Source organism: Gigantopelta aegis, chromosome 3 (assembly GCF_016097555.1).
Source record: "Gigantopelta aegis isolate Gae_Host chromosome 3, Gae_host_genome, whole genome shotgun sequence".
Taxonomy (NCBI): domain Eukaryota; kingdom Metazoa; phylum Mollusca; class Gastropoda; order Neomphalida; family Peltospiridae; genus Gigantopelta; species Gigantopelta aegis.
In genome coordinates this window covers 17,459,056-17,485,352 of record NC_054701.1, presented here as the reverse complement: position 1 = coordinate 17,485,352, position 26,297 = coordinate 17,459,056, and the positions used below count along the sequence as shown (strand labels likewise).

Here is a 26,297-nt window from a genome sequence, read left to right as displayed (position 1 = left end):
TATATACGACAACCGTATAATGTATTTTTGAATTTATATAAACGACCGCCGTGTATAGAGACTTGGCAAATGGGGGCCGGCTATATACATGGAAAATAATAAAAAATATATTATTAATTTCATAACGAAAATAACTGCGAATACGCTGAAATAAAATAATAAACATTCAGAACATGAACTCACCATTTATCATTATTATTATTATTATTATTATTATTATTATTATTAAATTCTTTTGACTGATTCGCAAAGTGGTCATTCGGTTTAATATATAGCGTAACAAAAATCCCAGTGTACTGTCGCTGGCCCAATGTAATTATTGCCCAAAGTTTTTGCCGACTAAGACTAAACTAAATATTGCCCAAGATATTTGCTTATCGAAAATTAACTATCAATTACAAATTGTCGTCCAAAGGTTGGCGTAATAATTATTACCAATCTACAAGTAAGGTTTTGATTGGTCAAATGAAAGGTCAACTGGACATGAGCTCTAACGGGATCCACATGTAATTATTACTTAACCCAGTTGAATCCAGTTCTACGTGCAGGGACAAGTTCAGCCTGCCGTATGTGCACGCACATTAATCTTTCACTTTTATAGCCAAAACTCCCCCAGATAAAACACCGCCCCCTCCACTCCAAAAAGGTAGTAGTAGGCTAATAATAATATTAATAATAATAATAATAATAATATATTAATATTAATAATAATAATAATAATTGTGTATTATTATTAATATTACATTTTGTTATTATTATCTATTTTGCTAGTACTGTCTGGGCAATATTACGCTATTCATATGTCTATGGAAAACGTACACAAAAGGGTCCGCTAAATTCAGAAAACACTCTGTTCGTACAGTACTTAGTATGTATTCCTCCTGTTCTAGATGGTTCGGTAATATGGATTAATCAAATACTTATTTACCGCCTCCACAAAAGGTAAGTATATGGATTTTTTTATATATAATTATGTAAAATCACAGTGCAAAAAGCTGTAGTGAAAATTTAAATACAATACAAATATCAAGGTAAGTATAATTTAAAACTTTATATAGAAATCAGAGTGTTTTAAAAACTTTCAAAATACTTTTGTACACTGACAATGTTCACACAGAGGAGGAGGGTTCTTCTTTGAAATAAATGAATGCGTCAAATATGTATGCCCGATGCGGGCACGGCACAAGACTACTTCATCCGTCCAGCACCGCCTGTAGATTGGAAATAAATGTATACCTTTGCAACCGAACCCCCACACCCCACACCCCCCACCCACCATAAAAGGTGTTAACATAAAAAAAGGAGTTTCACGTTCACCATGCAGTTGCAAGCAAATGACGTGCTTAGTCAGAAGAAAAAAGTTTTAAAAGTCAAACAATCTTGGATTTTTTTTTATGGATTTGCTATACGCTTTCTACCGGCAACCTTACAAGCGGTGAGTAAAAGCTTCATGTACATGCAATGTGAAATGCTTTAGTCAAGTCTGTAACCCACTTTTCATTACCTGACACCGCCCCTGATTTTTTGCAAAATGAAGGTAAAATTTTATACTGGCCCTTAACTTGTTGTGCCTAGTATACATACGATTATTTCATTGCAGCTGGCCACTTGCGTTTTGCAGACGCGTGCGTGCGGTTGCGGCTAAAATAAATGGTTTTAACTTACGTTTCATCGAGAGTGTCTTGACGGAATGCGTGCGTCTATATGAAACAAGAACGGTTTTTAACAAATGTGACGGCTATTAGGGTCTATATATATAACGGGCGCAGCCATTTTGCTTCATCCACCGGCCTCGGTGGCGCAGTTGTTAAGCCATTGGACTACAGGCGTGTAGGTACAGGGTTCGCAGCTCGGTACCGGCTACAACCCATAGCGAGTTCTTAAGGGTTCAGTGAGTAGGTGTAAGGCCACTACACTCTCTTCTCTCTTACTAACCACTAACAACTAACCCACTGTCCTGGACTGACAGCCCAGATGGCTACGGTGTGTGGCCAGGACAGTGTGCTTGAACCTTACATGGATATAAACACGAAAATCAGTTCAAATGAAATGCTCCATCCCACTAAATCTTCCCTCTGGTGAGCCAGAAAACCGATAGTAAATCTCAGGTGGAACAGAATCGTACAGGTGTTTTTTATCACTTGCACAATAATTGTATTGGTATGTCATTGACAGCCTCACAAAAACACCTGGCCGCGCATACCATAATATGATGTCTTACAGGAACCATCACACCTGTGGATATCACCTGAAACACATAACAGGTGATTTAGATCAATTACCTGCTCTACACCTCCAATCAGGACGCCTTTCCGGCTAATTAATTTCCATGTGACACTTCTTAGTAGCGCAGGGCTCGAACTTATCGGCGGTAGCGACGGCGATTGACGTCGGTGAGATATAAACTGCCATCGGTCGGGGCGTCACCGATGACACTTTTGTGCCGCCTGATAAAAATTACTTCCGTTGCTTTATTTGTCTGCGCTCCTTTATTTTTTTCCGCATCCCCCTATCAAATTTACAGCACCCAGCTCAGCTATTTCAAAATGAGGACTTTTTTCCACTCTGAAAAACATCGATCAGTCTGCACACTGAACATCAAAGAAAACAAGCCGCTGTGTACAGAAACGCGACTGACTAAATACTTCAGTAACTTACGACAGTTACCTTAACATAATTTAACCGTATTTTTAACAGTCGTATTTGTGTCCCATATGAGTATCCATTTCTATACTTGAAACAACCAATGAGCAATGACATTTTTTTTTTTTTAAATTTCGGCAATCACAGACTAATACCCACCCCCCACTTATTTGACGCCAAATGTGTCGCGTTATCAGAAAGGTCATTCTGGTTTTTTTGTGTCGACTGACTCTCGTCTGATATTTTGTTGTGAGTTGCAGATTTAATTGGTCGTAACTGGTGATTTTTGCTTACTGTCATTTGTTTATGTCGCAATTTCTAATAAAACATTAAGCGGGGTATAAGTCAGTTATACCCACACTTACTCGGTTATCGGAGAATATCCCAACAGTTTTGGGCGTGAGAACCTTCGAGGCGAGGCCCCACGACCAAAACCGTAGGGATAGTCACAGATACACCTCGTAAAGTGTGGGTACAACTATTACATACTGTATATAAGTTTTATTTACCTTTAATTTGTATAGTATTGTTTTATATTAATTATGTGTTTGGGTGTGCATATGGATTAGTGACAGTTTGGCTTGGTGATTTCCTGGAGGGGGTGGGGTATCTGGCATTGGCTCATTTTTAGTACTCACATTAACATTTTAGATATTAGGTTACCAACCTGTTTATAATACTCTTTTTACTATGTTTATATACTCTCCATTATTCCTTAAACTCTCTCTCTTTTAATTCGAATAAATGTTGTTTATGTGGTTTCTCTCTCTCTCTCTCTCTCTCTCTCTCGCTCTCTCTCGTCTCTCTCTCTCTCTCTCTCTCTCTCTCTCTCTCTCTCTCTCTCTCTCTCTCTCTCTCTCTCTCTCTCTCTCTCTCTCTCTCTCTCTCTCTCAAAGTAAGCTACTGACAAAGATTTGCCTAACTGACTTGTTAAGTTGCATACTTCACTCACCTCCTATGTAGCGGGTGTTGCAACTTGTGGTGAGACGTGGATCAGCTTGCACAATGGTACGTACACTATTCGCGATATCAATGCATCTAAAATCTAGGTCAGGTCAACCTCGTGATTACTCAGATTACACTCGGGTCACAAATGTCGATCATGTGACGCGTTAAAACTGAAAATGGCATGTTTAATTGTATCGATAGTATTAGCTGTATTAAAGGGACATACCCTAGTTTTTAAACACCAAGCCATAGTTTTGACTATTAGAGCTATTTTTGATATCCGAAATCATACTTTCATTCTTTAGATTATCCATTTCCGCACATTCGAAGTGTTTTTTGTCATGCTGGTAATTTTAATATTACAACAGGCATTTCTCATATTTTAAAAAACGCACGTGCGTCTGAGAAGTAACAGTTATGGTGTCGAGTTTTAGTGTATTTTAAGAGGGTATTTCAACATTTCACAGTCACAGACTCTTGTTTCACTCAGTTGTAACTTCATTCAAATGTGTTACAGGTTTGGAGATTAAAGAAACGTAGTGTTAATTTCGATGGGCTGAAACTAGGGTCTGACCCTTTAACAGTTAATACATTCCTTTCTGGGCCTTTAGCTGTCACACATCGGGCCTGAAACTAGGCTCTGACCCTTTAACAGTTAATACATTCCTTTCTGGGCCTTTAGCTGTCACGCACGGGGCTGAAACTAGGGTCTGACGCTTTAACAGTTAATACATTCCTTTCTGGGCCTTTAGCTGTCACACATCGGGGCTGAAACTAGGGTCTGACGCTTTAACAGTTAATACATTCCTTTCTGGGCCTTTAGCTGTCACGCATCGGGGCTGAAACTAGGGTATGACGCTTTAACAGTTAATACATTCCTTTCTGGGCCTTTAGCTGTCACACATCGGGGCTGAAACTAGGGTCTGACCCTTTAACAGTTAATACATTCCTTTCAGGGCCTTTAGCTGTCACTTCATCGGGGCTGAAACTAGGGTCTCTGACGCTTTTAACAGTTAATACATTCCTTTCTGGGCCTTTAGCTGTCACACATCGGGGCTGAAACTAGGGTCTGACCCTTTAACAGTTAATACATTCCTTTCTGGGCCTTTAGCTGTCACGCATCGGGGCTGAAACTAGGGTCTGACCCTTTAACAGTTAATACATTCCTTTCTGGGCCTTTAGCTGTCACGCATCGGGGCTGAAACTAAGGTCTGACCCTTTAACAGTTAATGCATTCCTTTCTGGGCCTTTAGCTGTCACACATCGGGGCTGAAACTAGGGTCTGACCCTTTAACAGTTAATACATTCCTTTCTGGGCCTTTAGCTGTCACGCACGGGGCTGAAACTAGGGTCTGAAACTAGGGGCCTTTAGCTGACCCGGGGCTGAAACTAGGGTCTGATGCTTTAACAGTTAATACATTCCTTTCTGGGCCTTTAGCTGTCACGCATCGGGGCTGAAACTAGGGTCTGACCCTTTAACAGTTAATACATTCCTTTCTGGGCCTTTAGCTGTCACGCATCGGGGCTGAAACTAGGGTCTGACGCTTTAACAGTTAATACATTCCTTTCTGGGCCTTTAGCTGTCACGCACGGGGCTCTGACCCTTTAACAGGGGCCTTTAGCTGTCACGCTGAAACTAGGGTCGACCCTTTAACAGTTAATACATTCCTTTCTGGGCCTTTAGCTGTCACGCATCGGGGCTGACTGAAACTAAGGTCTGACCCTTTAACAGTTAATACATTCCTTTCTGGGCCTTTAGCTGTCACACATCGGGGCTGAAACTAGGGTCTGACCCTTCTACAGTTAATACATTCCTTTCTGGGCCTTTAACTGTCACACATCGGGCCTGAAACTAGGGTCTGACCCTTTAACAGTTAATACATTCCTTTCTGGGCCTTTAGCTGTCACACATCGGAGCTGAAACTAGGGTCTGACCCTTTAACAGTTAATACATTCCTTTCTGGGCCTTTAGCTGTCACACATCGGGAGGGGAGGGGGGGGTCTCATGCACGTCTCTAACTAAAAAAATAAGTAAAACGAATGTTAGAAAAATAAAAGAATTACGATTCACGAAATCATGACCCTACCCGACCCACAGAAACAAGCGAGGTTCAACTATTATTAGCAGTGGGAATTGGTTTGGTACACTGGAACCTCCAATACACCTCATATATACGAGGAAGTGTTATATAACAAGATCACACATTTGATGCAGGACAAATTCGAAGGTATGTTCACTTTTACTTTACAATAATCACGAAATCAAAGAAAGCTTGTTTTGTTTAACGACACCGCTAGAGCTCATTGATTTATTAATCATTGCCGATTGGATGTAAAATATTTGGTAATTTTGACATATAGTCTTAGAGAGAAATACCGCAATGTGTATTTTATAGGCAACATCCCACAGACAGGGTAGCACATACCACGGTCTTTGATGTAAAAGGTCATGGTGTACTGGCTGGAAAAAAGAAATACATCAATGGTCCCACCGACGGGGATCGATCCCAGATTGACCGCGCGTTCTACCACTGGGCTACATCCCCCGTGTAATCCGTTCTGTTATCTGCTGAAGATTGCTTCGTTGTTCTAAATCCAGTAAGCTTGTAGGTCACCACACGGGGTACAGTACACGTGTTGGACTCCAGTTGTTGATATGTTATCGCACGATAGTTGCTGTAGGTCACCACACGGGGTACAGTGCACGTGTTGGACTCCAGTTGTTGATATGTTATCGCACGATAGTTGCTGTAGGTCACCACACGGGGTACAGTGCACGTGTTGGACTCCAGTTGTTGATATGTTATCGCACGATAGTTGCTGTAGGTCACCACACGGGGTACAGTGCACGTGTTGGACTCCAGTTGTTGATATGTTATCGCACGATAGTTGCTGTAGGTCACCACACGGGGTACAGTGCACGTGTTGGACTCCAGTTGTTGATATGTTATCGCACGATAGTTGCTGTAGGTCACCACACGGGGTACAGTGCACGTGTTGGATTCCAGTTGTTGATATGCTATCGCACGATAGTTGCTGTAGGTCACCACACGGGGTACAGTGCACGTGTTGGACTCCAGTTGTTGATATGTTATCGCACGATAGTTGCTGTAGGTCACCACACAGGGGTACAGTGCACGTGTTGGACTCCAGTTGTTGATATGTTATCGCACGATAGTTGCTGTAGGTCACCACACGGGGTACAGGCACGTGTTGGACTCCAGTTGTTGATATGTTATCGCACGATAGTTGCTGTAGGTCACCACAAGGGGTACAGTGCACGTGTGGACTCCAGTTGTTGATATGTTATCGCACGATAGTTGCTGTAGGTCACCACACGGGGTACAGTGCACGTGTTGGACTCCAGTTGTTGATATGTTATCGCACGATAGTTGCTGTAGGTCACCACACGGGGTACAGTGCACGTGTTGGACTCCAGTTGTTGATATGTTATCGCACGATAGTTGCTGTAGGTCACCACACGGGGTACAGTGCACGTGTTGGACTCCAGTTGTTGATATGTTATCGCACGATAGTTGCTGTAGGTCACCACACGGGGTACAGTGCACGTGTGGATTCCAGTTGTTGATATGTTATCGCACGATAGTTGCTGTAGGTCACCAAACGGGGTACAGTGCACGTGTTGGACTCCAGTTGTTGATATGTTATCGCACGATAGTTGCTGTAGGTCACCACACGGGGTACAGTGCACGTGTTGGACTCCAGTTGTTGATATGTTATCGCACGATAGTTGCTGTAGGTCACCACACGGGGTACAGTGCACGTGTTGGACTCCAGTTGTTGATATGTTATCGCTAGTTGCTGTAGGTCACCACACGGGGTACAGTGCACGTGTTGGACTCCAGTTGTTGATATGTTATCGCACGATAGTTGCTGTAGGTCACCACACGGGGTACAGTGCACGTGTTGGACTCCAGTTGTTGATATGTTATCGCACGATAGTTGCTGTAGGTCACCACACGGGGTACAGTGCACGTGTTGGACTCCAGTTGTTGATATGTTATCGCACGATAGTTGCTGTACAAGTATGACCAGCATTTGATAACTAGTGCATCTTAGGAAGAAATGGAGCCAGGATTGTGTAAGGGGGTGGGAGAGGGGTGGGAGAGGGGTGGGCGGGTCAAATTTATGTCAGCGTTAGTGGTCGTTAGCTACTACTTAAAGTTTATTTTAAAACGAGTGGTTCCAAAACGTATCCAACGATCCTAATGGTGTAGAATACAGATTCAAATAACGATTAGTAAAGTCGATGATATCAAACGGACATGAGTGAAGCAGTTTGTTTCTTACATGACGTCAGAAACCAGCGTCAGGACAACGATTAGTAAAGTCGGTGATATCAAACGGACATGAGTGAAGCAGTTTGTTTCTTACATGGCGTCAAAAACCAGCGTCAGGACAACGATTAGTAAAGTCGGTGATATCAAACGGACATGAGTGAAGCAGTTTGTTTCTTACATGGCGGCAAAAAACCAGCGTCAGGACAACGATTAGTAAAGTCGGTGATATCAAACGGACATGAGTGTAGCAGTTTGTTTCTTACATGACGTCACAAACCAGCGTCAGGACAACGATTAGTAAAGTCGATGATATCAAACGGACATGAGTGTAGCAGTTTGTTTCTTACATGACGTCAAAAACCAGCGTCGGTAGAACGTCTTTTCTTAGGTTTTCATGGCCACTCGTGTAGTATACTTTATATATTACCCAAGCGGGCTCTCCTAACCGGGGAAATAAAAATCATAAAGTCTTATATCATGTTCGTGTTTAACTGGTCAGTTGTTTGAGTAATTCAGGTCACTACGGCCAATGACCAAGCACGTTCTAAATCGGATGCAACATACAATGATGTTGACCAAATGGCAGAATTACTCGGCAATAAGAATAAAATCTGTGTAAACAAAGGACGACGATACAGAGACGCACCAGGGCACTTTAATTTTAGTTAAAATAATTTACTTGGAGAAATACACGGGATCGACCACGCATCAGGCGAGCGCTGTACCACTGGGCTACGTCTCGCCCCTGCAACATCGAACGGTTCATTTTGCTGAAGACATATATTCAGGCTTATCGTTTAAAGTTTGGTTTGTTTAAAGACACCACTAGAGCACATTGATTTATTAATCATCGGCTATTGGATGTCAAACATTTCATAATTCTGACAGGTAGTCTTAGAAAGGAAACCCCACACATTTTTCTACTAGGAAGGGATCTTTTATATGCACCATCCCACAGACAGGAAATTCAACACCTCGGTCCTAGTGAAAACCTACATTTTTCCATTAGCTGCAGAGGGTGTTTTATAACCACTTTCTCCTTAACAGAACAACATATACCATAGCTTTTTGATAATCCAGTTGTAGTTGTCAGCTGGGACGCAGGGGGGGGGGGGGTATCAGAGCATAGGTTCACCGAGTGTGTTTCATCCTAGGGTGTGTGTGTGGGGGGGGGGGGGGGGGTATCAGAGCATAGGTTCACCGAGTGTGTTTCATCCTACAGCCAAATAATCTCCGACGATTACTATTCTGACTGACCTAGGTCCCGTCCCTTCTCAAGCAATGAATGAATGAATGAATTAATTAATTAATTAATTAATGGATGTTTAACGACACCCCAGCACGGAAAATACATCGGATATTGGGTGTCAAACTATGGTAACTGCAAACAGTAAGTGATGGTCAATATAAAAATTCAACAGCTAAATAAAAACACAGTGTAAATATCTCAAGCAATGAAGACTGTAGAATACATGTAGAATACTTAGTAAGATTTGTCAGATATACGTGTCGGTTCACACAAATTAACTCAGCATCGAGTAGTCCTGAACCCTCCAGGCAAATCCACAGCGACCCACCCAACCATTTAGTTTCCAGATTAGCTGCCAATGCTGAAAATATTATATACGTTGTATGTGAAAACCTCATCACTGTGCATTGTCTTTCCAAGACATGGAACTTCAATCTTTCTCGATTCTTGTCAAGTGTGCTGACTTCTGCTACACATTTCCTTTCAGATATGTTTATTAAAAACCTAACCAGCAAGAAATCATCAAGGGGAATTAACTGCAGCCCATTGAGAATGCTTTGAGTATTGTGTAGAAGTGATTGGGTTTGGAGCATTCTTCTCTACCTTTGGATTTCTGCTGCTAGGACTACAACCATTAGAAGTAATATCTTAAGTAATCTTATTATCTCCCCTGACTTGGAAGTTGTCCTGGGGAGTAACATTATTCTATTCTCCACCACCCTTGGATTTCTGCTGCTAGGACTACAACCATTAGAAGTAACATCTTAAGTAATCTTATTATCTCCCCTGACTTGGAAGTTGTCCTGGGGAGTGACATTATACTATTCTCCACCACCCTTGGATTTCTGCTGCTTGGACTACAACCATTAGAAGTAACATCTTAAGTAATCTTATTATCTCCCCTGGAAGTTGTCCTGGGGAGTGACATTATGCCTGTACTCATTATTGTATAACAATAGGTCTTCATTATTTATCAATGGTTTCATAAAGTCTCAAAATTAACAGGATTATCACATATTTGTCACATTAATTTAAAAAAAAACCCACCAAACAAACAAACAAACAAAAAACATCTATTCTAAACTGTCCAGACATCTAGCTACATACAGTAAGAGAAACCAATGACCTTACAAATCTGAACAAGACAGTGTTACACAATAAGTCACGTGCGTTACCTTTGGTGTCGCGTGTGTTACCATAGTTTGTTGGGAAAGTGTTAATCTTTTTTTTGTTTATTCATTCATCACTTGTCCAAGAGGACTTCACTAGATTCTAACAGAAAATCCAGCTTGGCACTAGATTCTCTTTCAGCTTTCTGCAGTAAAAGAAACTTTTGTACTGTAAAAGTAACACACGTGACATTTGTACCGCCACCCATGAAAAAGGCACATTTGTAGCGGAACAGTATCACCGAAATATGAAAATATAATGAACAGTTGTTTATACAGTTTTGGAGACTGATATTTAGTCCATTGTTGAATACCACTAATTTGGTTTAATTGCTAATAATTTGTTTTATGTATGTTAATAGAGCTACCATATTTGTAATTTAGTATTTTCCCCGTCCACTCAACATAATGCTGAAGTAGTGGGTAGCAGGATATATATATGAATTATGCAGTTCGGTTTAGTTATCTGGGGCAATTGGCCTTGCAAACTAACAATAAACCACAATCAAAAAGTATGTTCTAGATTTTCACCCTGAGGTTGATATTTTCGTGGAAATGCTCATATCTGTGTGTATACTAATGAGAGTCTCTACCGTCTCCCCCACCCCCTCTCTCTCTCTCTCTCTCTCTCTCTCTCTCTCTCTCTCTCTCTCTCTCTCTCTCTCTCGCTCTCTCTCTCTCTCCCCTACCCCCTCTCTCTCTCTCCTCTCCTCCCCCTTTTCTCTCTCCTCTCCTCCCCCTTCTCTCTCATCTCCTCCCCTTCTCTCTCTCCCTTCCTCCCTTCTATCTCTCCTCTCCTCCCCTCTCTCTCTTTCCCTCCATCCCTCCATCCCCCCTCCCTCTCCTCTCCCTCCGCTTCCTCTCTCTCTCTCCCTCCTTCCCTCCCCCCTCTCTCTCTCTCCCCTACCACCTCTCTCTCTGTCTCTCTCTCCCCCTTCTCTCTCATCTCCACTCCCTTCTCTCTCTTCCTTCCTCCCCTCTTTCTCTCTCCTCCCCTCCCCTCGCTCTCTCTTTCCCTCCCTCCCTCCGCTCCCTCTCTGTCTCCATCCCTCCGCTCCCTCTCTCTCTCTCTCTCTCTCTCTCTCTCTCTCTCTCTCTCTCTCTCTCTCTCTCTCTCTCCATATATATGTTTGTGTGTCTGTGCTTGTGTGTAAATGAACTGTGAATGAATTAATAATTAATTTTTTTTAAACTCAATGTAAGCTACTGACAAAGATTCGCGTAAATGGTTTGCTAAGTTTCATACTTCACTCACCTCCTATGTAGCGGGTGTTGCAACGTTTGTAGGGACTTGGAGCAGCTTGCAGAATGGTACATACACTATTCACTGTCACAATGAATCTAAAGTCTAGGTCAGGTCAATCTTGTGATTACACAGATTACATTCGGGTCACAAATGTCGATCGTGTGACGCGTTAAAACTGAAAATGGCATGCCTAATTGTATCGGTACGCGTTAGCTGTATTAATAGTTAATACATTTCTTTCCGGGCCTTTACCTGTCGCACATCAGGGGAGGGGGGAAGGGGAGTGGGGGGGGGGGGGGTCTCATGCACTTCTCTAAATAAAATAATAATCAAAAGAATGGAAGAAAAGGAAAGGAAATACGATTCACAAAATGATTACCCTACGCCAGCCACAGAAACAAGCTAGGTTCAACTATTATTAGCAATGAGAATTGGTTTGGTACACTGGAACCTCCAATACACCTCAGATATACGAGGAAGTATTTTATAACAAGATCGCACATTTGATGCAGGACAAATTCGAATGTATGTTCACTTTTGTTTTAAAATAATCACGAAATCAAAGAAAGCTTGTTTTGTTTAACGACACCACTAAAGAACATTGATTTATTAATCATTGCCGATTGGTTGTAAAACATTTGGTAATTTTGACATATAGTCTTAGAGAGGAAAACCGCAAGGTGTATTTTATAGGCACCATACCACGGACAGGATAGCACATACCACGGCCTTTGATACAAAAGGTCATGGTGTACTGGCTGGAAAAAAAAAGAATGATCCCACCGACTGGGATCGGCCGTGCATCAGACGAGCGTTCTACCACTGGGCTACGTCCCCCATGTAATCCGTTCTGTTATCTGCTGTAGATTGCTTCGTTGTTCTAAATCCAGTAAGTGTGTAGGTCACCACACGGGGTACAGTGCACGTGTTGGTCTCCAGTTGTCGATATGTTATCGCACAATAGTTGCTGTACAAGCATGGCCAGCATTTAATAACCAGGGCCGTAGCTAGCGTAGGGGGGCAAGGGGGGCAGGTGCACATTTTAGAAACTTAAAGAATATTCTCTTCTTAACCTTTAAGGAGTTAGACTATTAACTACTCAGTCCCCCCCCCCCCCCCCCCAATTTTTTTTTTTTAAACAAAATCAAAAAAATCCTAGCTACGGCCCTGATAACTATTGCATCTTAGGAAGAAATGGGGCCAGGATTCTGTAAGGGGGTGGGGGGGGGTGTCAAATGTATGTCAGCGTTAGTGGTCGTTAGCTACTACTTTAAATCGAGTGGTTCCAAAACGTATCTGACGAGCCCAGTTGTGTCGAATACAGTGTCAGACAACGATTAGTCGGTGATATCAAACGGACTTTATTTATTACCCCAGCTGGCTCTCCTAACGTATCTAACGAGCCTAGTTGTGTAGTATACTTTATTTATTACCCCAGCGGGCTCTCCTAACCAGGGAATTAAAAATCATAAGTTCGTATATCATGATCTTGTTTAACTGGTCACTTGATTAGTCGGTGATATCAAACATCTATTCAGGCTGGATTAATAAACAGAATATCAAACTCGCTGTTATGTATTATCAAGTTTATCGTTTAAAGTTTGGTTTGTTTAAAGACACCACTGGAGCACATTGGTTTATTAATCATCGGCTACCGGATGTCAAACATTTGATAATTCTGACAGGTAGTCTCAGAGAGGAAACCGGCTACATTTTTCATTAGCAAGGGATCTTTTATATGCACCATCCCACAGACAGGATAGCACATACCACGGCCTTTGATATACCAGTCGTGGTGCACTGGCTGGAGCGAGAAATAGTCTAATGGGCCCATTAACGGGGATCGATCCCAAACCGACCGCACATCAGGCCTGGTTGCATTGTCGTCTTACTTCCGGGCGATGCTGACATCAGATATGACAGAGAGTCGGACGGGCGTCATAAATCTGCCCACTGTCTCGGTGTTGGAGTCTTACTTCCGGGCGATGCTGACATCACATATGACAGAGAGTCGGACGGGCGTCATAAATCTGCCCACTGTCTCAGTGTTGGAGTCTTACTTCCGGGCGATGCTGACATCAGATATGACAGAGAGTCGGACGGGCGTCATAAATCTGCCCACTGTCTCGGTGTTGGAGTCTTACTTCCGGGCGATGCTGACATCAGATATGACAGAGAGTCGGACGGGCGTCTTAAATCTGCCCACTGTCTCAGTGTTGTCGCATACCCAAGCTGACTTTCGAACAATGAAGTTGTTCTGCGAGAAGGTGGTGATTTTTCTCACTAGCCAAATACCGCATCGAACACAACGGGGACAACGCTACGGTAACACTATGTTACGGAGCTACTTCACCCACAGCGTATGGAAGACCAAGGAGGCGGCGACCGAAGGCGTCTCGGGGGGACCTAACCTGGCGGCTCAACCGCCAGGGGCAGTCCCTTCTGTTTCGAAACAGCGGACGAGACCAGCAGGAGCGACTCAGGGTGACCCAAACCCGGTGGCTAAACCACCGGGGCGGATCATTCTGTACTACAGCCCGCCGTGACTCGACCCAAACACTCGCCAGGAGCGGACCAGGGGGAGTCTAAGCTGTCAGCTCAACTGACAGTGGCGATTCCTCCTGTCGACCCATCGGTGGATATGGACACAGGACACGTGATTATCACTGAGCCCCCTGCCAGTCCACCGGCACCTCCGACCGTTGTTGTTGCTACAGCGACCAGGCGACCTGAACTTAAGAGGAGGAAGGTTTCGTCGGCGCCCGAACCGGATCCGGAACCGTCAGACTCCTCTAAGTGGTCGCTCGTCTGCAACCAGCTACCAGCCAAGTACCGGGGGGCGGTCATCGGAGACTTCTCTGACACCTCACTCCTGATGTCGCAATGTTGGTCAGATGATCACTGGCGTCATCTACCCACGGGACAAGGCAAATACCAACTGCAATATGGCATGAACGAATACAGCAAAGACCTAATTGTGATTGCGCAACAGGACGGTCTCTACAGGCAAGGCCACCTGACCCGAGAGATGCCCAACTCTACGATTCATCGCATCCTTAAGATCGTACTCCGGGGAATTTACAAGGGAGCACTCAAAAGAAATCTCGAGCTGTTACACACCAACCTTCCCCACTTCAAACCTGAACCGACCATCAACTCGTCATGAGTCCTGCTGCGCCAACCTTTCCTAGGACAGGTATCAACCTCTTTTATTGGGCTAGTTAGACTTTAAACGTTTTCGAAGCAGTTCAAAATTCTTATGTTTATTTTTTTATAAGTAGTCTAACGCATTTTATTTCGGCGCCCGTTCAATTGCTCAAAATCACCTTAAAAACTTTTTGGCTGAGCAGTCTTAACTATTTTGGGTCAAATTTTAGAGTCCAGACATGTCTTTGGATGCAGTTACTCTTTGTAGACTTAGGTAAAAAACAGGCTTCACCGAGGAATCGAAATTCAGCCAATCAGAACACGGCTCCCACTCGGTGTTACTTCAAGTCTGCGAAGTGTCTGTTATTTGGTCCGCGCTCGCGTTGACTTTACTAAATGGCTTTTTTCCAAATTCCGCCCACCTCAAACTTACCCCTACCCCCCCCCCCCCCCCCCCCCCCCCCCCCCCCCCCCCCCCCCCCCCCCCTCCTGCTACGGAGTTAGTCACTGGCGAAGTCAGAGGCTAAATCCGTAGTGGGCGTGCCTGAACCTCTGTGGATAGGGGCACGTAAATAGAGTTTCCAGTTTCCAGTTTCCAGTGTTGTCGTCTTACTTCCGGGCGATGCTGACATCAGATATGACAGAGACTCGGACGGGCGTCTTAAATCTGCCCACTGTCTCAGTGTTGGAGTCTTACTTCCGGGCGATGCTGGCATCAGATATGACAGAGAGTCGGACGGGCGTCATAAATCTGGCCACTGTCTCAGTGTTGGAGTCTTACTTCCGGGCGATGCTGGCATCAGATATGACAGAGAGTTGGACGGGTGTCTTAAATCTGCCCACTGTCTCAGTGTTGGTGTTCCTTCCTTGTAAGGTCTTTAGGGTTTATGCTCCCCACCATTATCACGTACTGTGAATATGCATTTATTATTATTTGCTCGTTCTATTATAAAGCTTATAAGTTGTATAACTTAAAGCAATAAAGAACTTGAATTCAAAATATTACTAGCAACGTGGTGAGTTTGTTAGAAAATCTGTAGCGAAATTGAACTTTGAGTTAGCCAAACAAAATATTAAAACATTAAAGCTTTTTAAAGAAAGGTATTCATTTATTTTTTATTATTATCATGTTGGTAATTCAATGAAATATGTTCGCTGGAATCAACTTTATTTCTTATTTGTCGAGTTTGTTAATAACAGCTTAAAGACAGGGTAGCGAGTCACATGACATGCTAAAAAAGGTCAGCAGAATTCGTCTTGATTGGCAAGTCCTTTGTTAAGTCAGCTACATGACATTGCACTTGTTATTGATATTTTGGCGTGTAGTTGAATTATGGGTACGCAGTTATAGATCGCCGTTTTTTAACATAGCTTACTAATGCAACACACAAAAACAACTGCACTTTCAATAAACTCACATTTTGTTTCACCATCAACGTATATCATGACACACGTCTTGACATTGTTTATCGTGGTGTTAACGCGGGTGTATCTTGTCAGTGTCCTTTTGTTGATCTTCTGGGATTAGCGGCCATTTCAAAACGAAAACAAAGGTGCGCCTGTTTAAGAGTGACAGTGCTTCGTGTTTTATACTGGCAATAAATGTTCAACAATCTCTCTCTCTCTCTCTCTCTCTCTCTCTCTCTCTCTCTCTCTCTCTCTCTCTCTCTCTCTCTCTCTCTCTCTCTCTCTCTCTCTCTCTCTCTCTCGGTTTGGTATATCAAACGCCGTGGTATGTACTATCCTGTCTGTGAGGTTGTGCATATAAAAGATCCCTTGCTACTAATGGAAAAATGTAGCGGGTTTCCTTTCCTAGACTATATGTCAACATTACGAAATGTTTGACATCCAATAGCCAATAACATAGGGTCAGGATATAGTCAGAAAACACCGACTTACACGAACGCACAAATTAAAACGAATTATTGAGACATGTCCATAAAAAGGACAAACTGACACTTGGGCGTGACCGGCCTCGGTGGTGTCGTGGTTAAGCCATGCGTCATAACGCTGGTAGGTACACGGTTCGCAGCCCGGTACCGGCTCTCACCCAGAGCGAGTTAAACGACGTAAGACCACTACACTCTCTTCTCTATCACTAACCACTAACAACTAACCCATTGTTACCCCTTCATACCAATGGAAACATGGAGCTGGTGTCTTCTCTAAGACTACCCCTGCGCGTGCTTGTAACCTCACCGTGGTGCAGGGGTGTAACATTCTCTTTGAGAATGGCCAATACAGCACAAATTGAAGTTTAGAGTAAAATTCGGTGTTTACACTGTTTTTGTTTGGACCTTGGATTTTTATATTGATGTTGATCATCACTTTATTTATTTGCATTACCATAGTTTGACACCCAATGGCCGATGTATTTTTCGTGCTGGGGTGTCGTTAAACATTCATTCATTTATTTATTTATTCTCTAAGACTATATGTCGAAATTACGAATTGTTTTGACTTCCAATAGCCGATGAAAGTTGGACATCTATAATACAAATATATATTTAAACGAGAACAGAGAAAATAGCGAAGGAGAAGGAAGAGAATGAGAAGGAAGATTTGGTTTTGGTTTTATTTTGTTTATTTTGTTTTGATTTGATTTGATTTGATTTGCTTGGCTACTCGGTGGGCTCTTTGGGTTATTTCTCGTTCCAGCCAGTGCTCCACAGCTGGTGTAGCAAAGCACGTGGTATGTACTATCCTATCTGGTAATAAAACAAATAGTTGGCCAAACGGGTATGCGGGTAGACGTTTCATTCATGTCATTATAGTTATTGTCGTGTTTATATTCAATTAAGGTTCAAGCACGTTGTCCTGGTGACACACCTCTGGACTGTCTGTCCAAGACAGAGGGTCAGCGATTACTAATAGTTGGATTAGTTGTTAGTGAGAGAAAAAGAGGGTCAGGTGGCCTTACACCTACCCACCGAGTCGTTAAACTTGCTCTGAGTAAGACCCGGTATCGAGGTTGGTGGGTGGGGGGGGGGGGGGGGGGGGGGGGGGGGGGGGGAGACAATTTAATTCATTTCAACTTATATACAATTAAAGGCACACACCTCAGGGGCTTGTAACTCGAAGCAGTCGTAAATATTTTGGTGCTACGTGTTCGCAACGACAGCACTTCGACAGTCGTAGGAAAAAAATAACTAGTATAACCCGAAAAACACGTATCTTTGGCGAAAAGTTATAGGAACACGACTGTAACTCGAAATACTTGTACACTTACGACAAGGGGATTCTCTTGTTTTCACCGATAATAATAGGCCTAATAATATTAATAATAATAATAATAATAATAATATATTTAATACATATAGCAATTGCGAAACTATGTCTGGAGAATGAAATAGTTTGTTTTTGTTTAACGACACCATTAGAGCACATTGAAAAAGAAAAGAAAGAAATGTTTTATTTAATGACGCACTCAAAACATTTTATTTACTGTTATATGGTGTCACACATATGTTTAAGGTCCACACAGATAGAGAGAGGAAACCCGCTGTCGCCACTTCATGGGCTACTCATCCTGCACCATCCTACAGACAGGGTAGCACGTACCACGGCTTTTGATATACCAGTCATGGCGCACTGGTTGGAACGAGAAATAGCTCAATGTGGCCACCGACGGGGATCGATCCCAGACCGACCGCACATCAAGCGAACACTTTACCACCGGGCTACGTCCCGCCCCACAGCACATTGATTAATTAATGATCGTCACAAAAAATGCGACTTAGGCTCAAACTCGACCCGGACCCGAGTACCCGACACTTACACCAGATGACAAAGAATGAATGTTTAAATGAATGAATGTTTAAACACACCCCAGCACGAAAAATACATCGGCTATCGGGTGTCAAACTATGGTAATGTAAATAAATAAAGTTATGATCAACATCAATATAAAAATTCAAAATTTAAATAAAAACAGTATAAAGAACTGTGCAAAAATACAAAAGGATTTGTGCTGTATTGGCCATTCTCAAAGAGAATGTTACACCCCTGCACCACGGTGAGGTTACAGCACGCACAGGGGGACAATGAGACTAAGGAATAAAGTAAAATAGCATTATGCATCTTATTTCCAGCACTGAACATGGACGCCAAGTCAGGCCACTGTATTACATTCCATACATTCAACGTAGTCTTTTGTTTTACCTTACGTCTCACAGACCTAAAATGTAACAGGCAAAATGACGTAAAAAGTACAATTAAAACGCAACCCACAAATACAGGCATGAGGCATTTATTGCTTCAAATAAACTACAAGTATACACTAACTACACCAATAAAAATATTAAGAAAACAATCCATCTGATATTCCTCTTTACCCCACAACAATGTACATGTATTACTACTAATATATAATTGAATTCCTACTTCTTTGCATTAATTGTTATAATTAACTACTAAATGGTAAGAAATTTATATATAAAGGTGTGGGTGGGAGGGATCAAATTTAAGCAGGTACTTTAAGCGTCAGTACCGCAAGCGTTTGCATACTTATTAGACTGGCATGGTACCAAGCATGACAGCAGGCTCGAATACTCGCTTGTTGCCGCCACTGCTAGCGGGCCAATCAGCGAGCTGTGGGCGTGGCTGTTCCCATCCCACCAAGTAGCCCATGTGTGTGCGTTTTAATCCTGGCATTATCTGCGCTAAGCGAACGCTTAAAACGCAACACACAAATACGGGCATGAGGCATTTATTGCTTCAAATAAACTACAAGTATACACTAACTACAACAATAAAAATATTAAGAAAACAATTCATCTGATATTCCTCTTTCTCCCGCAACAATGTACATGTATTACTACTAATATATAATTGAATTCCTAAATCCATAAGTAGGGGTAGTTAGGTATTTGTTTTGGTAGCAGATTGTATTATTAAATGTTTGGTTTGAGGTGAAGGCTGGATGTAATCAAAAATTGCGTCACTTTACCAGTCCCCTAGAACTCGGACGACGAGGAGAGGAACCCCAGAGCACACAAGCCAAGTGGCTCCCCCTCGACGTAAGGCATGCGTGTTGTAATTGACACTATCAAGCGCCGCCTTTATCAACAAGTCCTTGAGTCTATTACGAAACACTCGAGTACACATATGGTAAGGATTCCCATTCACGACAAAAGAGAAGAGGGGGCTGGAAGGTGCTAAATCTCCTGCAACTTTTATGAAAGAGAGCACAGCTGTGGTTGGACATAACACACTGCCGGGAAGAAGAGGAAGCGCCACGGGGTGGACCCGCTCGTTAAACTGAATTGTTTTGGAAGCATTGACGCGAAGAACACAACCAGATGGCAATAGGCTGAGGTCTTGACGTTTTAGACATTTAACCCCTGGACGTTTAAAATCACCCGCTATGTTACTGACACGGAGTAAGCCAAAGAAAGCAGTCAGAATAGCTGCCCACATCTGGATATCTTCTGTAATTGTGAAATCTAGATGAGTTTGAATTAGTTTAAGGTCGTCCAGAGCCAGAGGCCGTTTCTGATGGGTGAATTGACCTTTAACACACTTAACCCCTCTAAGACTAGCTTTTACTTTAAAATTATCTAACAGAGGATTAGTAATGCCTAAGTCAACATGAAGAAGTCAAATGATGTTAATGTACTGTGGGCACTTTGTTACGTAATACCTCCGCGCGACCGTACCCCCTAATACACACCCAGACCAGGTGTGGAGGCTATGTGGCCAGTAGTTACGTAATACCTCCGCGAGTTCTGTTTTACGACCTTGTATTCCTAGCGGAATGGCGACAGCTAGTCTGACCATCTAAGAAAAAAATCCGTCTTGGTCGCTGTGGAAATATCACATGATAGGGAGAGTACCGCGATGTGCCCCCAGGCGATATTCGGTTTTGTAATAAATAGATAGGATTTTAGATATATCGGGGAGAAAATTTGGAAGGCTGCTGGGGAACGGACGTCGTCCACTGAAAGAAATATATAAGTTCAGTCCGGACGTGGTAAATATATTTTTCTGCTTTGTTGTAATAACCTTGATGTGATTGATGTGACTTTAAATGTTTTAATACTGTATTATACCAATATTCTTTAGACAGTGTTTCCGGTAATCTGACGAAGTAAATTGTAGGCTTCACTGTTCTATTATTTTGATGCGAGTATTTGGCAATATAAAGCTTAGCCAGTCATCCTAGAGGACCTAGGTAAACTGAAGGTTATTGTCTTTATTGTGATAGGTACAAGTATTAATTCTGTATTACAAGGTTACTGAATGAGTAGTTAAAGGTTAATTACAAATTAACCAGTTAGGAATAGAGTTGTAATTCCTTTATTAATTAAGTTCCCCTGGCAGCGTTTCTCAAATATCACACGTGTGTGTGTGTTGTATCACGGTGAAGTGATTAGAATATTGTGTAAACTAGACACCTAGTGATTAACTAATTAAGTGTTTAGTTCTGGGTTGTTATATTTGTTGTTGTTAATTAACTACTGCGGCATATATTTGTCAGCGTAAGGTTAATACAGATTCCAAAGTGTATTTTGTTTCGTTGTGTTTTCTAGTGAACTAAACGTGCTATATATGTATAAATGTTTATGTAAGATCGTATCTCTGATATACCTAGAGACGAGCCACTCGGGTATTGGACTGCCCGATACAGAGAGATCTAATAGATATACAGTTAGGAGAGATATTTGGATAATCGTGTTTTATTCAGTTACGGGTATTATAGGATCCCCGTGACAAATAGCAATACAGTATTTACAAATTTGTTAATTTGTCCTGGTTCATGCAGTCTAGATATTGAAACGGCTAAAACATTTTTACTGCCTTTAATGTACTGAGCTTCTACAGTTACATTATAATTTAAACATAAATAGCTAAGCCAATCTAAAAGTTTTAAAGCTATATTGTTTCTGGTTGATCCTGCATTTATAATAGCGCACGCTGCAGTGTTATCTGTTTGAATCACGAAGTGGTGTCCCTTAAGTACAGGGGCCCATCTATCTACCGCCATTATAGTCATAGCCAGTTCTTTAACATTAATATGTTCATTGGCGATGTTGGGCGTGTCCAACAACCACGAAGTGTAAGTCCAGTCCCCCAAGCAGAAAGCTCCGCCCCCATTTATGCACGCATCGGTAATTACCGGCACAAAAGGGCGACTGTCCCAGATTAACTTCGTGTTATTGATATGTTGCAAATGAAACATCCACCACCGAATATCATCTTGAATACTTGGCAAGCGGCACTTATGGTGTGGCTCTTTGCTTAATGAAATTAGGTCAAACGTTCGTCTAATATGCAGTCTCCCCCATGGAATGACAAAAGACGCCCAGTTCAACTTACCCGCTAGACTTTCTAGCTGTGTTCGTGTTGCGCGATTTTTAAAAGCAAATGTTCTCAACAAATCGCAGTTTCCCCACCCGTTCATTTTCAAGGGAAACTGTACCCGCTACTGTATCTATAGCAATACCTAAAAATGTTAATTTTGTACATGGGTCAATCATTTTTTTTCCAGTTAATCTTGAAACCTAACCCGATTAGTGTATTGTAAGCAATTTTACACTCTTCAAACGATTCCGCAGCTACTAGAAAGTCATCGTAAAATATAACAGTTGCAATGAAACCCCAACGTAACATCATACGTTTTACAGATTGGGTTATTCGGTGAAAAATGTTTGGACTTTTTCTAGCACCAAAGGGAAGTTTCTTATCAATAAAATAAGTTTCATGTTTTGAAGAATTAAATACCCAGCTAAATCCAGTATATTTGTAACAGGCAGGATGTATATTTACTGATCGGTAAGCAGATTTTAAATCCATTTTCGCCATATACCAGCCTGGCTTTATAGCATTGAATACATCGTTAACAGAATCGCAAGAAAACGGCTCTTTAACAGCATAATCATTTACACTTTGCCCTATTGGCCTGCTGCAGTCATGAATAAGTCTAATGTCCCCGTCTGGTTTGGGGACGGCACTAATTGAACTAATTACGAGAGGTGGTGAGTTAACCCTTATATAGTTTCCTTCTTTTATTTCCGCACATATCTGTTGTTCAACTTTATTTTTGACTCCATGCTTTAAAATTGAGCCTGAATTTGCAACTTTAACTGGGGTTGGCACTATATCAGCATCGTCTACTATAGAAAATCCATTAATAATTCCGTCTAAGATGAAGTCTTTATCTGGATCATTTTCTAGTTCAGTAGTCCATTTCCCCAGTTTACAACCTAGATCAGAGAACTCTGATCTAGAGTGTGAAGTATCTAGTTTTGTGTTGCGGTATTGGCTGAAACCGGCCTTTGGTGGTTGAATTCGCCGTGATCGGTCGAGTAGCACATGAAGCACACGTGAGCAAACTTGCACTCTGGCAGCGAACACCCCCTTCGCCCATTCCATCTTTCACATACAACTTTTCCTGTCTTGGGGTCTTTCTTGTTCCGTGACGTCACAGGACGACTGGATGACTGGTTGGTACTTTCATTTTTGTCACGGTGATGGAGTTGCATCAGATAGGTGTTATCCGATGCCCATGGGAAGCCTTCAGCATGCAGGTCTTGTCTGTATGCATGATCATATCTGGCAACAGAATTCCAGTTAAAAGCCTGAGCAAAGGTGGACACTTTGATTAAATAGTCAAGATATTTTTTTGACACCGTCTATAGTCATGCCGTCGTTCTCAATCATTTTTGTCATGATTCCGAGTGACCCCTCGAAATACTGTGCTACTGTTAGTTTTTCTAGGGCAAGTTTTTGTCTTTTCATTTTAATTTCAAGAGGCCCTAAGGCGAATCCTTCATCGTCATGAACATTTTCATTCGTTGTATGATGGATAAAATCTCGTACATCACGGAATGTCGGTCTTTTCGCTGTCGTAGGTAAACCTTAAGTAGTAGCTGATAATAATGTGTGAAGATCAGACGTACCGTTTGGGTTTGCGGCCTTGGCTGGTCTGGTCTTCTCGGCATTCAGCTGACTTGCGGCACTCGTCACTACTGCCATGATGTCCTCATAGCTCATTTCTTGGTTGTTGCTTATTTTGGACTGGCACTCTTGGACAACAGGATCTAGTGGCTGCACTTTTGAACTTTTTTCTTGAATAGAAAAAATGGCGTCTTCTAAGAGCAGAGCCTGGGCTGGTAAAATCGCTTTGTTACCCATTTGAAAGTGTTTAGCGATTAGTTCTGGGGTGAGTTTAGCTAATGCTCGTTTCGTAGAAAATCCTTTTTCTTTCAGTGCTATAATGGTTGCAGGTGTTATTTCATTCTCCTCTGCCCACTTTTCAACTTCAAACTCGGCCATCTTTCTGATCAAATTTAAGCAGGTACTTTAAGCGTCAGTACCGCAAGCGTTTGCATACTTATTAGACTGGCATGGTACCAAGCATGACAGCAGGCTCGAATACTCACTTGTTGCCGCCACTGCTAGCGGGCCAATCAGCGAGCTGTGGACGTGGCTGTTCTCATCCCATCAAGCAGCCCATGTCTGTGCGTTTTAATCCTGGCATTATCTGCGCTAAGCCAACGCTTAAATGACAGTGCTCTTCCTTGCACAGGTCCTCGAGTCCTGTGGACGGACGCCAGTGTTGCCAGACTTGGCCCGTGCCCGCGTACTCGAGTACTCGTGGAGGTCCTACGCGTGATATACGAACTTGTCTTTCACTAACCATTAACCCTAGATCGGGAAGTTGTATAAGCTCAGGACAGCGCAGGTGCGCGCATAACAATTTTATCAGGGTGTGCGGGGAGGGTTCTAGACTGGGGTGAGCGAAGTTAATATTTAGAGGAGGTTGACTCGTAAGATAAATGGGAAAAAATTGAAAAAACTAATTTGTTTCAGCTGAGGTTTGGAGTGGGTCGATGCGCCTGACAGCGTACGAAAATGTTCGGGTTTTGTTTTTTGGTCCTACTCTATAAAAAATCAGATTAAAATACCCCCCCTCTCCCCAACTAGAGACTGGCCTTCCCATTACAGGTTGTCCACCCCCCCCCCCCCCAACTAGAGACTAGCCTTCCAATTAGAGGTTGTGCCCCCAACCCAACCCCCCCCCCCCCCCCCCCCCGACCAACTCCGGCACTCCAGATAACGTTCCTACAGGACTGTTCTCTAATTGTTTTTCCTCGTACAAACCATGCCCAACTACTGGTATATCAAATGCTAGCTCGCGTCACCTCCAGCCCTCCCCATATTAATATTGATATCATAGGTATAAATAACAATCAGGGGAGGACTGGAGGTGACTCGAGCTAATCAAAGGTCGGGGTCTGTCTATGAAATAATACATATACAAAATATCCTTCACGACTGGTGTATCAAAGACCGTGGTATGTGTTGTCCAGTCTGTGTGAAAAAGTACATATAAATATCCCATGCTGCTAGTATATCAAAGACCGTGGTATGTGCTGTCCAATCTGTGTGAAAAAGTGCATATAAAATATCCCATGCTGCTAGTATATTAAAGACCGTGGTATGTGCTGTCCAGTCCGTGTGAAAAAGTGCATATAAAATATCCCATGCTGCTAGTATATCAAAGACCGTGGTATGTGCTGTCCAGTCCGTGTGAAAAAGTACATATAAAATATCCCATGCTGCTAGTATATCAAAGACCGTGGTATGTATTTTCCTCTCTGTGAGAACAGTGTAGTGTGTTTATTGCGTGTCACAACTGATATTACCAAACGTTTGACATCCAGTAGTCGATGATTCATAAATCAATGCACTCTAGTGACAAGGGCTTAGGAAGGTGCCAAAAGGTGGGACACGCGCAACACACACACACACACACACACACATAAAAATAAGCATATATATATATCATCATCATCATCACTGTTTTGACATTGATTCATGAGTGCATGTCGTCACAGCTGTACTTATTCCAATGAGCTCTGTCCTGTGATAGTTTTCATTAAGTAAACTAGTCTGCGAGTGGCAGTCATCTTTGTGCCAGAAGGCTGAAATCTCCTGTAAAGGAGGAAATCTCGTGCCTCGGGTGTGGTTGTCCTTATACAGACGAGGAAATAATTAGAGAATCATGAAATCAACAACTAGTTTTTGCCAAAATGTGCATACATACATATATACAAACACACCGTTCGTTTTCGACTTCCTATAAAAGAGTTCCAAGATTTAAAACTGAAACCTGCTCATCGGTTGTCATGGGATTCCCTCCATCGTGGTTCAATCACAATGTTTTGGGCGATACAATAGCGAGGTTTCGTATTCCACATGAATGTAATTTTCATTTATAATCCATATTTAGAAAAATAAGGCGCTCTAAATCCGTGAATGATGTTTTATGTCAGTTCTATGATTAGTTAGTGTATAGCCATATAACTTATCATCAGTTCTCTTATGATGCAAACGGACTATATATAATGTGCGCGCGAGAGTGTGCGTGTATGTGTGTGTGTGAGAGAGAGAGAGAGAGAGAGAGAGAGAGAGAGAGAGAGAGAGAGAGAGAGAGAGACAGACAGACAGACAGACAGGCAGGCAGGCAGACAGATAGACAGACAGACAGAGAGTGTATGTTGTGGTGTTTTTCCAACTGTTGCTAACTTTGCACTAGTTTATTGGGTTAAGCACAAACTAATCACAAAGTAATCAGAAAAATAAAAATA

The 26,297-nt window shown here is 42.4% G+C and overlaps 1 protein-coding gene across 2 annotated transcripts in view; it reads right to left on the bottom strand.

The window, feature by feature from the left end:
• LOC121367618 overlaps positions 1-26,297 on the bottom strand; it is a 214,510-nt gene that overhangs the window by 25,047 nt on the left and 163,166 nt on the right. The window lies entirely within an intron of this gene.